Source organism: Anser brachyrhynchus (genome assembly GCF_964034855.1).
Source record: "Anser brachyrhynchus genome assembly, chromosome: 11".
NCBI classification, from domain to species: Eukaryota; Metazoa; Chordata; class Aves; order Anseriformes; family Anatidae; genus Anser; species Anser brachyrhynchus.
This window is the reverse complement of record NC_137706.1, coordinates 16,569,990-16,590,834: the sequence shown is the minus strand read 5'-3', so window position 1 is coordinate 16,590,834 and position 20,845 is coordinate 16,569,990. Positions and strand designations below refer to the sequence as shown.

At 42.3% G+C, this 20,845-nt stretch overlaps 1 protein-coding gene across 1 annotated transcript in view; it reads right to left on the bottom strand.

Moving 5' to 3' along the window:
* Positions 1 to 14,348, bottom strand: part of LOC308201103 (uncharacterized protein) — a 110,152-nt gene extending 95,804 nt beyond the window's left edge. The window contains exons 1-7 of the mRNA XM_080607897.1: positions 13,797 to 14,348; positions 10,577 to 10,676; positions 9,965 to 10,110; positions 8,330 to 9,541; positions 7,484 to 7,834; positions 4,852 to 4,988; positions 1,488 to 4,149 (exon numbers count right to left, since the gene is read on the bottom strand). The gene's annotated coding sequence lies outside the window, so the exon portion shown is untranslated. The remainder of the gene's footprint in view (positions 1 to 1,487; positions 4,150 to 4,851; positions 4,989 to 7,483; positions 7,835 to 8,329; positions 9,542 to 9,964; positions 10,111 to 10,576; positions 10,677 to 13,796) is intronic.
* Positions 14,349 to 20,845: the final 6,497 nt, after the last annotated feature.

Here is a 20,845-nt window from a genome sequence, read left to right as displayed (position 1 = left end):
AACACTCACCGATTAGGCACTATTAACAGGCCAAAGAGGTTTTCACATGTGCTAAGCTAATACAGACCTCACTAAAAAATAGTAACTAGAGGACACCTCCTAAAGACTTTTTGCCAGTTCTTATGAGTCACCTTCGTATTTACTGATTCCTTCCCACCCATATCACAAAACCATCCCTACGATTAACATCTTCACTAGCATCCTCTGTGGAAGGGTAGCCAATACCAACATAACCTCTGCATTTTAAAGGTGACAGAGATTGATGAAGTCATTTTCCCATGCCCCATGTCATTTCCCTCCCCAGCTACAAGGCTGGTCCTTAGGAGAATATCCTTGTGGGTATTTGTCTAGACTACCCTCTAATTGACTCGAACGACAGGACTTCCGACGTTTCTCCAGGGAGATCATCCCACAGCCTGACAGACCTTGCTGCCAGGAAACATTTCCTGACGTTCCCCCTACACTGTCCTTGCCCACTGTCATCCCAAAGCTACACTCAGATAATATCTTCTACCAAGAGAGATGTATATCCCAGGCTTACCACCGATGACTTTACACAGAGACAATGCTTTCACCAGTCCTGTTAACTTCCATCTGACAAGTGGTCAACTTTTCTTCTTTCAAAACCCTAGATGAATGTAATTATTTTCATTTACTCCCCTGCCTGCACATTAACTCGATTAGTTTACGGAGCTTACTCGTAAGCTTACAGCTTATGGAAAACCATTAAAACCAATGAGTCACGTATTTTTTTAATTTATTAAAGGGACAAAAAATACTTATGTTTTATCTTTAATACAATCAAAATTCAGCATCTAGAAAAATGGCTTTGCCAAATTATTTTTTTCAAAAAAAATCATTTTAGAATCATTTACTGTCAGGGTAATCTCATAGTGAACAACAAGTTAATAAGGTAGCAATAGATATATTAATAATGAGTAAATCAATTGTTATGGGCTGTTCAATAGTGTATTATTAGTCAGGTTTATTCATCTACGCCCCTAGAATTGATGTGCTTTTAATAATCTATAACATGTTATTCATGACTTGAGTATTCTTCTCTATTAATAATTTACTAATGCTTTATAAACTATTTATAATTGTGTTCTTCATATAAAAAATATGATCTTTGATCTAAAAGTGAATGATAACTTGGGACAGTCCCTACTGGACTAAACTGATGATGCAGAGGAAACCACAATGGAGCTACTGAAGCACCATCTGTGCAATCCACAGTCCCCAGCATTTGCTTCGACTGATTTTGCGGCTCTTCAGAAACCTGATAGGCAACATGAATCGATTTTTAATTTTGCACAACCCAGTAGCAAAAGGTTCTTAGAGGACAACCAACGCTCCCATTCAGTGTTTGAAAATCCTTTTTTCATCTCTATGTTTGAGAACACATTAGGAACACAGGCTAAGAGGGAATCACCTAGCATATTGTTATAGAATTATTATGACAGAATTGTGACTTCTCTTCATCTTACCAGTCCCATCCAGGCACATAGACATCCCTGCTTTGAGTACAAGTCACGATGAAAATGACCGGAGAGATGCCAAGAAAAGGAGTAATATTTCATTAACAGTGTAGGGTCCTCTGGCTTCATCGAACTGAAATTGCCACAGCTGTACTCTTCCCAAGATCCACCAAACCCTGGAAAAGGGAAAGTTATAGTTCTGAACAATTTAATCCATTAAGTGCCACAGAGGAAAAAAAGAATCTAGCATTTATTTATATTTTTTTTTTTACCTGAAGAGTGGCTGGAATACATTAGTAGAGGAGTTTTTACTAAAAACAAAAATAACGATATCGGTGTTGAAAGGTAAAAACCTGTAGGAGTATTTCATCTAGTTCTGGTACCTGTATTTAAGAACAAAGTTACTGTTACAAGTATAAAGAAGGGTACCAATACATTACAGGAATGCAATGGCTCATTATGAAGACATTAAGGGAGTTTGTTTTGTTTCACCAGCTAAAGATTAAAAGAGGTTACTATGACTCTTCTTAAATGTATTCAGGGTTCAGGAGGGTGGGGCCAGGGTAAGAGTGAAGAAAGAAATTTTTTACGTTAGGAGACATTCTGGGTTCAGTTTTGGCCTTTCATTGAAGTATTGCTATCGGCCATTGCTAGGAACAGGATGTAGAAAGATGCACTGACATATTTACAGATCCACACATCCCAAGTTTAGATGGAGGCTGGAACTGAAGGATGAACTCTTGGGAGCCGAATAAAGTTTGTTGAATATACCTAGATAACATAAACATGCTTTATTTCTTTAGATAACTCAATAGTACAATATATGAGTGATGGGGCAAAATAGAAAATGGAAAGAAAATTCTTCTGGGTATTTGTACTACCTAGATTTGATTTTGAACTCAATCCCCATATGCTTGCGAGATGGTCTGTCTTAGTTTGTGTCTGAATGACCTTTGAAGGCTTGAATATCCTGGACCTTTCTGAATCAAGTTTGGGGCTACAATTCTCCCTCTCTGGAGGAAAAATAACTTCCGAAAAAGCTGGAACAGAAGAAGGATTTGTTATGGCTTATAGATTGGGTGATTTATCCAGTTCGGAAACTGTGTGATAAAAACCACTACCTCCTCTCCCCCCAGAATAAAGCTGAATGGTGTAGAAAATTAGCCAACTTTTTTTCAATAAAGTTTTTTTCTTAATTACTATTATTGCCAGCTCAGCCCCATCATTCAACTACGCTTAGGAGATTAACTTTATTTTTCCTTGCAAAGTACTTTCTAACAATACTTATTAAATTTGCTGGAGGAGTGGCCCAAGTAACTGGAGTGTTCTCCTGTTCTGTCCTCCCACGCACAACTCAATCTTCCTCCACGCTTGCTCAGGAACAGCATCCTCCTCTTTCATGCATCTGTGCTATAAGCAGAAAGAGGATTTGACTTAAAGGGACACCGACAACTGGTTTTAAATCTCTAGTTAATTTGTTGTGAAAGTCATTTTTTAACATAATTTGGGGGTTTCTTTCAAGTGATGAGAGAGCAAGGAATCTGTTAAATGAAGGAGAATTAATTATTCCCAGCCATTACTGAAAATACAAACACAACCAGGTTGTGATAGAGCAAATGAAATTGATTTTAAACAAAAGTGAACCTGACCGCTCGCGTTTCATCGTCCCCTTTGTGGCGCTGACGGCAGCCCTTCTCCGAGGCAGGCTGCCTTCTCCAGGCTTCACTTCTTGTTCGACAGAATTAAGTATTAATCTGGCCACTCTTAGAGAGAGCTGCAAGATAACCCTATTTGCTCAGACCGTCTCAACTGATTAAGTCTTGTTTCCCAACTGATTGGGAAGATGTATGAGGGTGACAAGCATTTGTCTTACGGAGATCTTCATGTCTGAAGTCAGTAAATTCTCAGTTCTCTCTTACCCACCCGTTTCTCCCTGTAAGTCGACACAAACTCAAACACCAAATCTGCAATTTAGGAGCTGAAGAGGAGGTTCCAGTCTTCCTCTTCCAAAAATCCTTTCTGGTTCCTTTTTCTTAATCTGTTTCTTGACATCATTCCTTTCCTGCTAAAAGGTGTTAGGATGCAAGCTCTGATGTGTATTGTTTTGTTTTGTTTTGTTTTTTAATGAAATACATACTGTTAGATAAGTTTGCATTAAAAAAAATAAAATAAAATAAACAACAACAAAGCAGTAAAGACAGGGTAGGGGGTTACTAAATGCTGATGAGAACTGAGATATATTAACCAGCTATAAACGTGCTGTTCTACTCTCTGGCTTTGAAATCCCAGCTAAAAGGCTTCAAACCCTTTCTCTCATGGCCTATAATGTACACAGAGCAGAGCAGAGGAACGCAATTAACTCTTCCCTGTCTCTACAGCTGTATTAAAAAGGATTTCCCGAGATGGATTTAGAGTTACATTATTAACAGCAAAAAAATTGATGAACAGAAACTTCTCCTGGTGTGTTTCCAGCTCCAGAGTGTCTTCAGATCACACCAAGACAACATCCTTGCTCTTGGAGATCAGCTGAGGGCCATGGCCAATGCTGCAAGGTGATGAGCTGGGAAGCAGAGGGGCACAAACCAGCAGTGGAGTAGGACGCACAGGGTACAAGCCCCTGGCTCGATGGCCATAGCAGCACATTAACCATCTCTCCCCAGCTTCCTCCTGCCTAAAAACATTTGGGAGAAAAGACAGAGTGGTCAAGAAAGATTATCCACAGCCACTGAAATAGCAGTGGAGCAATTTAGAAGAACTCTGGGGATGGTCTAATTAGGCCATAGCACATTAGCTCATGGCACACTGCTGGCATAACACCAAATTTGATGGCCATTGCATCAAAACATCTTAAAGCCATCTTGGAGCCTACCCTCCGGGCAGCATCAAGACCAGGCTTACCCCACAGACAGAAAGGGCAGCAAGGCTGCCCACGTACGACACTACTCACAAGCAGAAACAATCAGCTTTGATGGAGTATTTCACAAAAAGGTTTCCATCAGGCGCCAGCAGCTTTTTAAATATTAACCAGTGAGATCTGCTGGCTGACACTCTGGGATTACTGTCTCTGACACTGGTGATCCCAGCGTGTCAGCATAATTTAGCAGCCAAATCCTGGCTCCCAGCGAGTGGCTTGCAGATGTGGATTTTAATTAAAAATATTTAATTTTCAGCTCCGAGTTCCATTTGCTCTACCTGGCAGTACAGTCGCTGGTGCTCATCATGCAAACCACCGCAATGCTGCTCCGAGGAAACCTCAAACAGTTTCCTCTGCCTGTGGCAGCTCCACCAAACGGCCCCACGGAGCCCCGTTCTGCGTTCAGCCACAACAACTGAAACAGAGTTAAAAATAAATCATCTGTGACTCAGAACCTACCTGATACCAGAGCAATTCACTCGGAGATTGGCAAAATGGAAAGTGCACCTTTCTAGCTCCGCCAAGATGCATCCCTTGAGAGTCTGTTTATCGTTTTTCACCCACAGGAGACTGACGACTCTAGGCGTTGCTCAAGTCTGGGGGGAAAAAAAAAGCCAAGTTTAAATTGGCACCTCAGGGTTGTAAGCACGCACTGTTTGAAAGCTAGCTCCCGAGCCCAGCTGATACTGCACTCCTTTTGCTTGGGATGAGAAGTTGTACTCCCAGAGCTCCTGCAGTCTCACGGGCTGGGATTTCACGTGGTCCAGTGGGACCTTACACAGCTCTTTCAGTGTGTTGTTTTCCTTCCTAAAAAGAGAAGGCAGCTCTTTAATGAAAACTTGCCATTTCACTTTTTACTCACCACCGTTTAAATTACCCTTTTTCAGTATTTATATCATGAGTAGCTTTATATAAGAATTTTTCACTAATAGGTTTCTACATTTGCAGACATCTACTTAGTGAATCCCTAATTAAGCATGGTTGGAAATGCGTTTAGTGCAGGTCCTGCTCATAAACAAGGTTCTGCCTTTGTTTTCTGATTGCACGCTGCAAGCAGCATACAGAGCTTTTATCCATGTACAGACACTTCTTTTGAATATGGCAGAGAATGTGAGTATTTTGGAAGTTGTGTATTTAGGTTGATAAATATCTGAAGATATTTTGATATCATCATTTAGGGCCCACATTTTTAGGGAGTAAGTGGGAAGAACGTTTTCCTTATGTGAGAGAAGGGAACAGACATGAAGAAAAGAAGCCAGGAACAAACAGAATTCACTATACTAATATCCAGACCATTCAATATTCAGATGTTGATAATTATTATGAATAGCTTCACATTTTAATTATGGAAAATACTTCAAAATGTCACTTTTTTTTTTTTTTAAATCCCATTTTATTTCCATAAAGGACATTCATAACTCTTCACTGCTTTTGAGAAGAGAAGTAGTCCTAGATCCTCTACCAAACTGCTGTTAAAGGGCATGCACAATTCAGTGCCAGTGAGAACCTATCCACATAGAAAGACTTTGTAAACTATCTGGGGGAAGGACAGTACATGGTTGTATAGTACCTGATGCAATGGAGGCACGACATATGACCCTTATCACAAATGGAAAAATAAACATCAACAAGACAGATTGAAGAACACATCAGAAACAGTAAAAATAACATTAAAAATAATCATTGCTAACATTTAGCCTGGAGTCCTTTTTGCTTTGTTGTTTTATATTGACAATCCCACCTAGAAATGGGTCTCAGACTTTTTGACTTGTCGACAACCCATTTTGCTCTGCAGACCCCAGTGTATCCACTGTCACCCATGGGAGGGCCCCAGGCCCTCTGCTACACCGCGTCTTTGGGGACGGATCAAATGGCTCCCAGACGAGAACAGAACCAGACATTTTCCAACCAAATACATCTCAGGTCACTGAGCAATGCTCTGGTGGCTCTGCCTCTCCTGCAAATGCCCAATCTGAGGCATTTCAATAAGTAGCTTTGCCTGAGGAACCTTCCTCCTCCAGGGTTTCCGTGCTGCTGGCAGGAGGAGATGCATGCCCCTGCCCCAGACAGCACCACACGTGGTCCAGCGAACTGACTGAAGTCACCAACATGGGCTGGATGTGTTGGTGATGTCCCTAACTTCAAATTGGGGTGCTGGAGATATGCACATAGGTTGTACTCCACCAGTACTGCTAGTGAGGAAGGTAGTGATGGCAGAGGCCTAGCTGGCTGCTAGGGAAAGGAGCGTTAGAAACCCCTCTAATTGCCATGGCTCCATGTGCACTGTTGATGAGTGCTACCCACTGTTGCAGAACAGGAGCACAAGAGGACTCTGAACGAAGGAGTTTCAAGCTGGACTTTAGGATTAATTGAGTCAGCAGCTGCCTGTTGCTGCTCTGAAGTCCCAGTGACCAGAGCCCCCGTGACAAATGCTGTAAAACCTAAACAAATCCTAGTCCTTGACCATAGCATCTAACAGCCTTGGGACATTGAATTATTAATTCAGATGAGGATTTATTTCAAGTCACTGCTTTACAAGGCAGTCGGGTACTGCCACAGGTGACTGCCACAGCAAGGACATTAGGGGAATCTCTCAAGATCACCTGGTGCGTGCTGGCATAGGGTCCAGAGCACAGCTGCTTCATCACGCCCTGCCTTGCTCTCACATTGAAGGATAGGGAAATCTCACATAGTTGTTCACACTCTGTGAAAATAAGCTGTATTAGCTGTACAGGGGGACAAATCTCTTCTGCAACTAGATCAACATGAACACATGTTGAGGGGCTCGTAGATCTCCTCAGGAAAGAACAGCTAGGTTTTACAGGGCTCTAAACCCTCACCTCCAGCCATCTCACCCGACATACTGGACAGTAGAAATTATGCCATGCTCATGGTCTACACTACAGGATCCCAAAAGGAAGCTCTAAGAACCACTGATGAGTTTTCTTTAATTATGTCCTGGAGAATCCACTAACAGCGGCTGATGGAATTGGCTAGAGCATTGCCTTTCCCCTTCATAGCCCCACCACAGCTATTGATTTCTGCATCTCTTCTTCCTCTCTGCCCATGACATGAGTAGCAGACAACCTACCCTGCAAGCCCAGAGAAAGGTCAGCTCCAAATCCTTGTCCAAAGCCAGGCAGTTTCTTCTTCCCAGTCAGAAATGGCACAACTTTAATATGGTAATGATGTTCCACATTAACTTGTTCTCCAAACAAGGACCAGTTTGTTGTCAGACAGAAGTGGAAAAGGGTCAACCTTTTCTGCCCCTTCTACTTAAAACAATTCCTCCTTTCAGGGGGGAACGGCTTGAAAGCTCCAGTTATCTAAGTCTGTTTTCCACAAAGAGTGACACCTCCAAAACCAGACTCCTCCTCTCCCTTTTTTTAGGCTATGAACAAGTCCTTGGTGTTTAGGCCAGGCCACTTCTCCAATGCAGCTTCTGTCATTAGGAGAGAAAAAAAAGAAAAGGGGAAAAAAGAAGAAGAAGGAAAAAAAAAAACACTGCTTTTTGGGAAAGTTCCACAAATATTTTATGCCCCCTTTCTTTTTTTCTTGCTTTCCCCCCCTCTTCTTACATTCGCACAAGCAAAACAACAAGAGGGTCCTCTGATGAATGTGGCGGATCGCCATGGTTACGGTTCAGAGATGCAGCAAAAAGCAATTATGGTGGGACATAGTGGAGGGAAAAAAAAAAAGAGAAATGCACCTCTTTGTCAGAATTTCTGAACAGCTGTAATAACACTTCTGCACCCCAACCAGCGCAAAGTAACTGAAATATTGTGGCATGTTAAATGCCAACGCATTAAATACTGGGATTTCAATGTCACATTATTTAAAAAGACAGGAAGCATTAATTTCCAGCTGCACTTTCAGCTTGTTAAGTCATCTAGGGGGAATAGGGAAAAAGGAGCAAGTCCATGGCACAGGGGCTCACATTTTGAGGTGTGAAATAAAACACTGTTCAGCGAGGCAGTGGAATGCACTTGTAACAGATTTAATCTGACAGCTGCTGCGGTTTCCTATTTAAGGTTTTGTGTGATTTATTTTTCCCCTTGGTGTTGGAGCTCCTGAAAGAGATGGCGATGCTCTCCTGACCTTTCCCAGTCTGAGGATCTCAAAGCACTTTACCCCCGTGCGTTCATTCTCACAGCCTCCGATGGGTGAGGTAGGTGGGTTGTCACTGTTCTCACGCAGTAGGTGAGACTTGCTCAGGTCTGATCTTCCTAACCCAAGGGTCACAGACGGGATGTCTTTGACCTTGGTTTAGGCCTCTGCAAGGACTGAGAGAAGCAGGAAATTCTCATTTTACAAGTTGTTATTCTAAGATCATATTTAAAATAAAAGCTGCATGTTGCAGTCTGGGATTGTGAAGTGCGTGTGTGCCCATAACACATTTATTCCTCTGTGGCTAGCAAAAAAAAAAAAAAAAAAAGAAAAGATTTGGTTCTACTCTTTCTTATTTGTATTTACTCTTGAGGATTTCTACAGATCTATTTTTAGTGACAAGAGCAGCATAAAGCATTTCCCTTCCTTCCCATACCTGTTGCATATTGCAGCCCCCAGCTGTGTTCTTGTCTTCCAGGCTATGAATCAAACCAGGAATGAGACCTTGCAGAATTTTAACCCAGGGAAAGAGGTGGGAGGCGAGAAATGATTGAAATGGATCTCTGATCCTGTTCACCAAGCAGTTCTGCAAAACGTAGTGCCAAAGGCAGCAGAAACCCTGAAAGGTACAACTGGAGATGTCCATGGCACACCTCAATTGCAACAAAAAAGAAAGATGGGCAGAGCAACGCAAAGATGAGGAGACAAAACAGCCCAAATGGGATAAAGATTACCCACTTCAGAGATTCTTTACCTCTTTTCTGAGTCCTCCCTTCCAGTTATGTTCCCCGTCTCTTCACAGAGGAGACCATTCAAGATCACGCGCCCCAGCTCCAACCTGCCTCCATCTGGTCACGAGAGTAAGCTCATCCATCCATCCGTCCATCACTGACTCACTTGATAGACCAAGGGAAGGACTAGGTTCCCCAATCGCAGCAGTGGGCCACCGTTTCTCTCTTCTTTTATCTTCTATATCTTCTATTATGCCCAGCAAAAACAAAGCTCCAGAGTCCTTCCTCAAGCAAAAGAAATCTGAGAAAACCTGTATATGAAAAGATGATGCTAATTTTGAAGGAAAAATAAATTATTGCCAAGTTCTTGTGGTTATATATATAACAAGACTTTTTTTTTTTTTTTTTTTTTAGCACTGGTTTCTGGAAGCAAGAAACAGTACAAACATCTCAGCAAGAGAACAGTGGAGAAATCATGAAAAACAGAAAGAAGGGACTGCTGCAAGTTCAGCAGTGAGAAGAAGCCTAAAAAAAAGCCTCGGAGAGCTTTAAATTTTTTTGCTTTCTTAAAGCAATCCATGATTTAGACAAGCCTGTTGTGACTTCTGAGTACAGGAGACACACCATTTTAGATGAGGTACCTGAGAAAGACAGAATAGTGGGGTTTCAGAACAAATTGTCATAGTAACAAAGCTCTGTGTACTAGAACTGTGATCTAACATTGCAGGTTGTACCTTTGTTGACGGAAACAGCAGAAGTCTCAAGATCTAAACCAATCCCCTCTGAAATGAAGTCTTGTCTAAATCCAACAGATGGATGCGCAGGGAAGTTGTGGTGTTACAGAGTAGTCCTCTACCAGCACACCTTCAAGATTTGTGCTCTATCAGCATTGGAAAAGTAAATTAGAAAATAAACAATAAAATTTACCTGCACATTTACATTGTTATAGAAAAGATGAAAAGTCAGCCCCTCAGTTTCCCCCTACGCAGCATGATGATGTTGGGTTAAAACACTTGGAAAAGTTTTCCTTTATAGCTACATATCAAAAATTGAAAGATCAGCAAAATGACATTTCCTAATGTTTTCCAATGCCATTAAATTCTTGCCTGAAGCAACAGATTGTGATAAACTCCTAGAGGAAATATCAGCACCCCACATCCCAGGGAGGTGGTACTATTTCCTTTAACCTTTCCCTTAATATTTTATACCTTTGGAGACTCGGTTTCCACACCATTTCTCCCCTTTCTTCTGAGCAGTTCCCAAACAAAGGTACCCAGCCTGATGATCAGTGGGGCAGGCTGGATGACTTTCTCTCCCAGAAAGAGGCTTCACTGAAAGCATGGTACCTTGTCAGCAAACACCGGAGCCCAAGTCAGCTTCCAAGGTATCAAGCAGAAAGGGTGGCACAGTGGGTAGAAGAAACTCTGCTCCTCGGTGAGGCTCCAGCTGGGTGAAAGCAGAGGTTATTTGCAAAACAGGATAAATTATCAGAGAAAATGCTGAAGGTATAAGCTGTTTTAAAAGTTTTAAAATCCAGCCCTTCTCCTGATAGAGATGAGATACCAAAGACTCAAGACACCACAAGTGAATAACTTAAAAAGCCATTGTTTTGGACATGGTTGTGCTTCAGCACAGCTCCTGAACCAGCCATGTTGGGCTCCAAGGTGAAAGTACAATTAAAAGCTGAATCAACTCCTAGCTGCAGCAGGGTCCCAGCCCTGAAAGGTGCTGAACGACCCCAAATCCCATGTAAATCAACAGGATCTGGAAGCGCTCAGAGCCATTTCTGATCAAATGCATGGTGTCCAAGTGTGTAACTCCCTAGAGAAGGGTCTGGAGATAGAAAGCAGATCAGAACAACCAAAAGTGCCACGAGCCTCTGCAGCCGCGGATACCATTGTCAAGGCATCCTTTGTGTGACAGGCACGCGGCATTTATATGAGGGAGAGATAAAAGAAGGAATTTAAAACAAAGGTTTCATTGCAGATTGCTGGTTTCTCACTGCTTTATTATTTGCTCTTTGCACATGTCAGATAAGTAGACTTACGAATAGCCTTAATTAGAAATGCAGATTACACAGGGCCAGAACACACTGGACACTGTTTCTCTCCAGCAGTCCTGCTGGGAATACACATGGCTGATTTGCTAAGAAACAAACTGAAAGTCAAAGTTAGCTTCATTTTTAGGCTATACAGAGCATGCAGTTGCTGTGTTCAGTTCATAAATCCAGCAGCTGTGAATAATTCCTCATTCTTAAAGAACTCCATGGAAGAAAAGAACTACTGCATTTCCAGCAGAAAGGCCTGCTAAGAGAGACATGCAGCCTCTGGTAGTTGTTTTATCTGCTGGAATAAGAAAGGCTCAGATACAATCGGTGATGAATTGCAACCAGAACACCAGTGTGCCTTCTCAGAGTGGACAACAGGCTTGAAAACATGAATGCCTTAACAAAGAGGCTGTAGAAATGGCGTATCTAAAAGCAAAGGTTGCTTGGAATGACTGGCTGTGGATGCTGACTTGGGGGTATTTCTCTATTTGTTAAATATTTATTAATTGTTGTACTCAAAGAAACATTTCCTTAAAGGCAAAAACAAATAGCAAGCAGCCAGTTTCAAATAAGCCATTAAACATTTCAAACTGAATGGAATTGTATATGTGCATCCAAAAAGACTGCAAAGGTAGTTGTGAAAATCAAGCCCTTTCTCAGAGGCTGATGGTTATACAGGAATCCTCCTCTCTTCTGGTAATATTTTAGGGGTCCATAAGTGGAAAGTAAAGATCAGCAATCTGCTCAGAAGTAGGACTTACAGCACTGGACTGAATGTCCACAACTCGATTCCCCAGGCACCGGCTACTTGGATAAACTCAGGACACCAGTTCTCATCTAGTTTGCACTTGGGTCTATATAATTTTGCAGTCACAAACCAGAGAACAACTCTTAAATTGTTAGGTATAGAGGACTAAATTTCAGACCTAAACCTAGCCAATCCCACTTTGTAAGCACTTCATCTTATGCAACATCTGTAAGCAGAACTGGCAAGTACAGAGAAGATAAGAAGGGCTTTAGCAAATTATTTTAGAAAAAGCAAAAGTACAAACTTTTCGAAGTAGAAAGGAGTGCTGCTCGGGAGAGCTCAGTGGGCCATAACTATCTTTATGCTCCAAAATATACCTCTTTCCATAAGGTTTTGAAGGAGATTTCTGGCTTTGAAACTTTCCTCATTTATTTACTCACTACATTTTTGTCCAGGAAATTCTGTCAAGAGGATGCATATGCTAGAAAGGGGCATGAAAAGGAAATGGAGCAGGACAAGAGAATGCAACGAGCACTAAATGCACAGACATGTTATTGAAATTCTGACCTTTCTGACAGCTCCTGGCTTCCCGTCGGCATTGTGTCAGGACCATGACTATCGCGTTTCAGGCTGCGCATTGCCTGCAGCAGACTATAGCAATTCCTTTACAATCACTGGATTTTTTTTTTCCATTGCATCATGATGACACCTTGGCAGTGATTTTTCAGGGAATTGCAGGCAGAGGATGAGAACTTAAATGGGGTGAACTGGGATCAGCTCAGTTCAGGTTAAATGGTACCAGGCTTATTTGCAACAGCTATGGTTAAGTCCAAAATCCACTAACTATTGAACTGTTCCTCTCTGCTAATGCAAAAATTAAAGAGTTAAACTTTGCTTCCCTTTAAGTCAATGATAAAACTCTCTTTGGCAGCAGTGGGAGTAAAATGCCATTAAACATTTCTAATAGGGCTTCTAAGAAAAGGTTTGGGTGGGAAGGATAATTGTTAAGTTTTTTTTTTTTTGTGATAACTTCATTTCACTTATTATCAGAACTATTGCCTTGTTACAAAATATTTTCCCAAGTCTTATAATGAAACATAGCTGGAAATTTAAATAAAATGTACAAAATGTGATTAGAAGTTTAAACTGTTTGCCACTTTCTATTTTGGAAATGGAAAAAATCTTGGAGTTTCAGAGCAACGTTTACATTTCTATTTGTGGCACAGTACTTACTATCAGGTTATGAACTGATTTACTTCTCAGACAACTGACTGGACATCTGCAAAGCTAACAGTAAAATAAAAAATAAAAAATAAAAAATAATAATATAAAAAAATAAATAGAAGCATTGCTGACAAAACATTAAGCTATGTACCTGATATAAAGTTGGGTCCTATAATTATAAAAACAGAAAAAATAGTCTGGTGGCATGTACTGGTATGTCACTGCTGTGTAACTAGGGGCTCTTTAAAAGAAACCACTTACTGAGTAGCAAGATAAGAGATTTCTTCACGATGTTTGTTCTCCATTAAATTTCACAAATTGTTAGACCCAGGTAGGAGTTTTAAATAATGTTTTATGGATATTTAAATTCAATTGTGTTGCTTCACTGGAGGCTTATTTGATATTTTTTTTTTTTGGTAGGTCTAATGTTACAGAGAATTAATTTTATGTGAAGTGAGGAAACTTATTGGAACAGACAATAAGTGAGCATAAGTGCACACGTAAGTGAACCTCAGCATCAGAAGCATGACTTCAAAAACATGCTCACCTAGCTCAAGAAACTGAAAATTTCCATAGGTATGAGTCCACTGGAGATGATGTGATGTGCAGGTGGGACCGGCTATGACCTTCTGCAGAAGGTCGACATCTCGGAGCCCAGTGCCACAACCTTCGTGCAGGCTGCTAGAGGTCTCTGTGTGGCATCATGCAGCATTTTCAAATGTTCAACACATTTTCCAAGCTTTATGAACTGAAAATGTAAAAGAGAAACTAAACTATATATCATTAGAACTAATTTCTATGGACCACGCAAGCAAATCTTCAGCATTCTGTCTCTCTTGACAGTAACACAACCTCTCCCCAAGCTGATGCTCAGTGATTCTAATGTCCTTCCATCCGTGAGCATCCAGTCCCCTCTCCTTTCACGGACCTGTTCATATCTCCGGGGTTTATCTCCGCTGCCATCCTCTGTTCCCAATGTGGCCTTGCAGATGAGCACCTAACTACCATGTGTGTTACTACTAATACCTAACTCCTGGGTGTTCACTAGTTCTTTAAAAGTCACATCATTTTAGACATCTTACTGTCTCTAACACTTTATTTTCTTCTATTCTGTGATTTTGGTGTTTCAATAGTTCAGGAGAAAACTCGCAGTAAATCTGAGGTTATAACTTAATGATCTCAGTAAATGTTTCTTTTGAGCAAAACAAACAAACATATTTTTCCCCAGGTCTCATCTGCAAAGCAGGAAAGAGTGAGTTTATAATAATGAAGCATTTCTATTTTAGTGGTGTTTTTGTCACTTTTCCAAAACTTCAACCCCTAATAAAAGGCACATGGCTATGGACTGCCAAAGGTATTAAAATTTTACTTCTAAAAGCTGGCATTAAACTTCAAAGCTGCTCAATCAGGCAAGCTTTCTCTATTTTTCAGTTTAATCTTTTAACTCTAGAATTAAGGAGCCAAACTTGCATAGATTTGGTCCCTAAATGTTAGGACCCCAACAGGTGCCCAGTTCTCTTTCCAGAAAGGTGGCCTCACTTGGGCGTTTGTTGAAGCATACATCCAAACTCGTAATTCAAATATCCATGGACTAGTGCTTTGCTGTAAACAATAGAGGCAAATGAACCTAAAAGGTTCATGTTCGTTTCCATTCCCCACCATCACTACCACTGTCCCCCCCAGCCCCCCCCCCCCCCCCCCCCCAAAAAAAAAGGCTCTGGTGTGGATAAGAAAATATCTTTCTAAGCCTTTTACACAAGGCCAGGTATGAATGTAATGAATGTACCATAGACTTTGGAGTACTAGGTGACAACCTAGGAGTGACAACCTGCCTTGGTAGGAAGTTTGAATATCTCCCACTTGCAAAATTAGGGCAGAAGAATGGTCTGGCAGCAGACTCTGCCTTCCCAAAGTTTTCTGTCCCCAGCTGTGCACCTTCACAGAGGTTTTCACCTGCTTGGAAAGGAGAGGTAAAGCAAGGACCTCGATGCTGTGGGGTCCAGCAAACTGGTGACCGTTTCAATGCAACCAGCTGCAGTTTGGTGGCAGTGTGTGTAGGGTGGGACCATTGCAGCCCTCCCAAACCAGGTCACCTCTGCTCTCGAGTCCGAACCCTTTGATCCCCCGGCTCCGAAGGACACAAGCTCATTTCTCAGCAGTATCGCTCGAGACAAAGTTTTGTCCCATGAGCTCAGTCGCAGGATTTCCAGACGCAGACTCCCACCAGGGGTTCAGCTGCTGTTTGCGCTGGTGTTTTACCGTACGGAAGGTGGAAAACTCACTAGTGGAGAGTTTGTTTTGGACCCACAATACAGGGCCGGTGGCGCTCAGCACCCACCAGAAGATTGTTGTTCCAACAATGGGAAACGGAAGGGGGAAAGAGACGGACTTAGAGCACGCAGCGCAGCGAAGCCAAAACACACATTGCAGGCATTTCTGCTACAGAGGGATACACAGGGTAAGCCAAGTCAACACTCTGCAAGTCTAAAAACTCACACTTGGGCAAGCGGCAGCCTTCAACAGCCCCCAACAGAGCAAACGCATGCTGCCCTGGCAAGGCAGCCGGGGGAGGGAAAGCTTGAGGGTTTTAACAAGTTGCTCCAAATAATCCTGAATATTATCTCATTCTCCAGTGTGCTCTATTCCTACAGCCTGTTCCTAGAGGATTAAAGCAAAACAGGTGTTTTGTTGTTTTGTTTTGCCCTTTTTTTTTTTTCCTTCTTAGTCTTCTAGGCAAAAGGCATGAGCTGAGGTGGGCAAACAGAAACCCCTTCCCAAACACTGACGACAGGTCTGTACGTGTGCTTTAGCACACACATACCCTGGATTTTGTACCACGTCTCCTTCTTTGCCTTTGTGATCACTCCTCTTTCTCCACTGCCTTTGTCCCCTACACTCTCCCCAAGCCCAATGCGATATCCCAGCTTCAGCCAAGTCTGAGCTAAAGCATTCGAGCACACCATTTTGGATGCAAACCTGAGCTGGGGAATTTTGCACATCCTCCATGCATTCAGCTTGTACAAACAGCGGTAGATATTTCTGTCCCTTCTACACAAGCGCACACACGCTCCTGCTGCTCCCATCCCTACAGGCATTCCCCAAAAGCTATCTAAAGATTATTGTAAATGCAACACCACATTATGCCTTCTAAAAAAATAAAAATAAAATAAAATAGTCAAACCCTGGCGTATCTCCAGAGAGGAAAGCGTCAGATCTCAGCTGGTAAATAAGATGTTACTGTGAAGCTTGTAAAGCCAACGTTATTTCTCCTTTGTAAAGGCTCTACCTGCATAACATGAAAGGGGCTCAGTGACAGACACATTAAAACACCATTAAACTGTGAAATAGAACACAGTGTGAAAATAGATTTAACCTTCACAGCATATTGATCTCTACCCCGCGCCGTGCCTAAGTTCTTGGACAACTGTTTTATAATAGGTTTTACTTATTTTCCTGTTGCTATTCTGACTTCCTCAGAGGAGGGTGTTATTTCTAAAAGCTCCTGACAGCTAAGGGAAAAGTGGGCTTGTTTCTTAGTCATCGCTCAGCGCTCGAGCGGCGCTGCTGCCAGCTGCTCCATAAACAGAAATCAGTTTTGTGCGAGTGAAGGATGGGTCTGGGCAGCAGTGATTGTGGTGGGATGGGAGGAGGAGGAAGGGGAAGCGGAAAGGGAAGAGGAGACAGGCTGTTTGCAAGGACTCTGCTGAACAAAACCACGCAGGATGCAGGCAACCAGGCTGAACCCGAAATGCCTTTTGAAAGGGACAGCGCCAAGATTTATTTAAGCGTGCGGGGACGCGGATGGTGTTTGGGCAGATAGGTAAAATAATTGCATGCACATCTGCATATTCAGACAGGAAATCCTTCTGGTGAGGTGACTGCAAAGGAACACACTGCTGCCAGCCAGCTCCAATACTTTCACTGCGAGACCGTGACTCCTCGCATCCGTGACTTACGCCACAGGACCTCTGAACCCCCGTCACCTCTTCCCTGACCGCTCATCCATCTTCCAAAGCCTTATGCTAAGAGTTCAAACCCTTCCAAACAGCCAGGTATTTTTCTTTTTTACATCAGTTCAACAACAACAACAACCAAAAAAAAAAAAGTTCCACCCACCTCCACACTGGGATTTCCTTTCTGACCACCCCCAAAATAAACCCGGCCAGAACACAGGACAGATAAGGTCCAGCCATGTCCTGTAGCCATGAAAGAAGATTTTGCAAAACCCATGGATGAACGACATAAATTTTGGGGGATGGGTGGGGTTCGTTTTTACAGAAACCTCCCTGATGTCTTCCCCACCCCAGTCTTCTGGCAGATCCTGGGCTGGTTGGAGGCCTCAAGACACATGTGAAGGGGAGGCTGAGCCCATCCTTCGGATATCCCCTTACACTCTGCACGGAAACCAAACCTCTACCCTGCCTGCTGGGCCCTGTGTGGAGCAGGACAAGAGCTCCAGTGCTCCCCTCTAAGCTGACCTGAACGCACAATGTGCACACAGAGCTGAGAGCTGCCTACTGCGACGTTTGCTGCTCCCCCCTCGTTCAGCAGGGGCCACAACCCACCTACACGCGTTGTTTCCAAGGAGTGCCATGCTGCATGTAGGAAACCCCATCCAGGGCATCACCGCCTTCTCTGCATTAGCTGCACTTCACAAAATCATACTTTTTTTTTAGGTTGGAAAAGACCATTAAGATCATCAAGTCCAACCATCACTTGGTTTATCAGCAATAAGCTTGGCCACTATTTATCCCTTCCATAGGGATAGGCAGGCTGATCTAAAGCCTTTGAGCTCAGCAGGCATTTGGTATGAGTGCACTTCAGGTACAGTCCCTGAAGAACCACACGTTGGTACAGCAACTGCATGATGCTCAACTGTTGATTTCTTTTTCATGTACAGAAGTGGCTGTACTTCCCTACAGGAATCCTTACACTGCTTCTGTTCCCTAGAAGGAATTTAACTTTTCCCTGAGCCTTAGAGAGAGCAAACACTCCCTCCCCAGCAGAGCTGAAGAATGTTTCCATTTTTAATGATGCTGGATGAGAAGGACATGGCATGGGCAAGGATGACAACCTCCAGCTTTCCTATATATACAGCCTTTTTCCTATATTTCCTATATTCATGGGCAGCACCACTCTGCTTTTAGAAACTTGTCTCACTATACAACATCCTACACAGATGGTCCACAGTCTCCATTCACACACCCAGTCAATACTACATAATTTCAAACGTGTACTTCTAGTTCAGCCTACTACCAAACAGACACTTTAATTGATTTTACTTTGGTTAGCCCCTTTTTAAGAACCCTATAAAATAATCCATTATGACCCATCAGGACTTTTACCTGCTCTTACCTCTACATAAAATGATGGGACTCAAAGGGCTTCCTTGGGATCAGTACACACCACTCTCAGCAGAAAGCCACATGGAGCTTGCTGCTAATCCTGGACTGCCCTGTGGGCAGGAGAGGTCAGCAGGCATGGACAAGCAGCAGAAGGTCCTCATGATGGATCAATGCCCCATGGAAAATGATAAAAACAGTCTGGCACGTAAGCAGGAGAAAATTTAATGACAAGGCTAAGGAAAGCAGACAGATGAGGATAGGAAAGTGTAAACCAAAATAATCCGGTGTGTGTTGCTGTTACTTAGATGATGTTGCACACAGTTTAGGCAGCAAAACTAGATCTTCTAATATTTGCTTTGCAGGCAAACCATGCGCAAGGAGCAGGTATTTTAAGTTGTAAAGGGTAGACAGCACACATTAAATTCCAAAAGACATCAATCTTCCAAGGTAAAGCTGGTTTCAGATTTGGGGCTCTCTCCATTTCCCAGACACTAAGGATATAAGAATAACACAGATTTACAGAACTTCCCAATTCTAATCCAATTTTAAAGAAAATTACATCAGTGCCGTCCTTAAGTCAGTTCCAGCACCCTGGAAATCCAGAGACTCAAATCTGATCTTTCACCACAATTTTCACTGGGGTACAACTACCCCTTGACACACACACACAGAAAAAAAAAAAAAAAAAAAAAAAAAAAGAGGAATCAGAATTGATTTTTCTTCCAAAAGCAGCTCCCAAATGTCTCAGCACGGTTATTTATCTACCTATCCCAAATACATTTCTGTACATTTGTACAATCTTCTAAGAGATATTAAAAGAGCCATTTCTATCCTAGAAAACAAGCTCCAGAACCATCTGAAAATGGGAGATCTCTGAGCTTGTCCTTTTTCTGCCACACATGTTCTGTGACCTTGTGCAAATACTTCCTCAGTAAACATCCCAAGTCACTCCGCTTACCCCCTTGTCTTGTCTGATCAAAATGCCAAATCTTCAGGAGAGGGTCTGAAGGTTGCAGGTTGCATTTGGTTAAATCCCACCACTTAATTAACCCATTTAATTGTAATCTCAGGTGCAAAGCCTGAGATGCAAATATCACATTCAGAAATGTTTTTTGAAGCAGTAGTCACCCATGACTATAGAAAGATGATGATAATAGTGAGTGCTTACAGCAAATGGTATTGCCCAAATTGATATCATATCACATATTCAAAAGGTCTGAACAGAAGCATCTGGGCATCATGGTGGAGTTAAAAACAAGCACATCGAAAATGGATAAACAATTAAAAATGTATTGAAAGAAGAAAGAAAAAGAGAAATCATTCCTAATTAATTCCAGTGCCCTGTACAACCCCAGACTATTTGTAATCCTACAGGGAACATCTTTATTGATCTGGGGGACGCTGCAGCAGACTTCTGATGCTTATCTCAGCATAAAAATAGGCTCTTGTGATGAGCAGTGATTTAATTACATGACAATCACCGCTAACAATGCATGGCGAATACCAAAAATATGCAGAGCAAGAGTGGCAGTGATAAATGCATGGGAATGGCATTGACTTTCAGTAAAGTCGTCTATTGCCAGAGATGGAGGGAGACTTTTTTTTCCCCCTCCTCTTCTTCTAAGGTAGCGGCTGCTGTGCTTTGCAGAGCCCACCACAGGCAGACAGAAGGCGGAGGGAGAAATCAGCCAGCCATGATTAAACCAAAATTTAGCACACAAGTCCATGAAACTAAGTCCTTTTTTTTTTTTTTTCTTTTTTCCTCCTCTGTAGGAACATATGTTCCTTCCACTGCTCAACTCCACCTGGAAATGAAGACAAGATATTTTACTCTACTTTGGGAGGTGGCTGTACTGAGCAAGTCAGCATTACGTGGTTTTGCTGTGCACAGACTTAGGCCTCAGAAGCAGTTGCCCTACAAGACAGGGAACAAAGGTCAGATCCCATCTTCCACATACAAATGCTAGAATAGAGGCAGCAGGAAGGGTTTGCTCAAAAATAAAACTAATGCATTTTGCTTTGCTTCCTTTCAGGTGATCTCCTTAAAGAAGTATCCACAGCAGAAATAAAGGGGTAGCATCACTAAGACAAAAGCCTTTTTATTCACTTGCCCCTGCTGAGAATGCAACTGTAGTACTTGCCAGTTAACTTTGAAGTCACTGTAGCAATACTGGGGAGCAGACTTTGCACTGAAGGCGTTTCGATCCAGCACTATTTTATCTTCATAACCCTTTTGGACTGAAGGGGAATC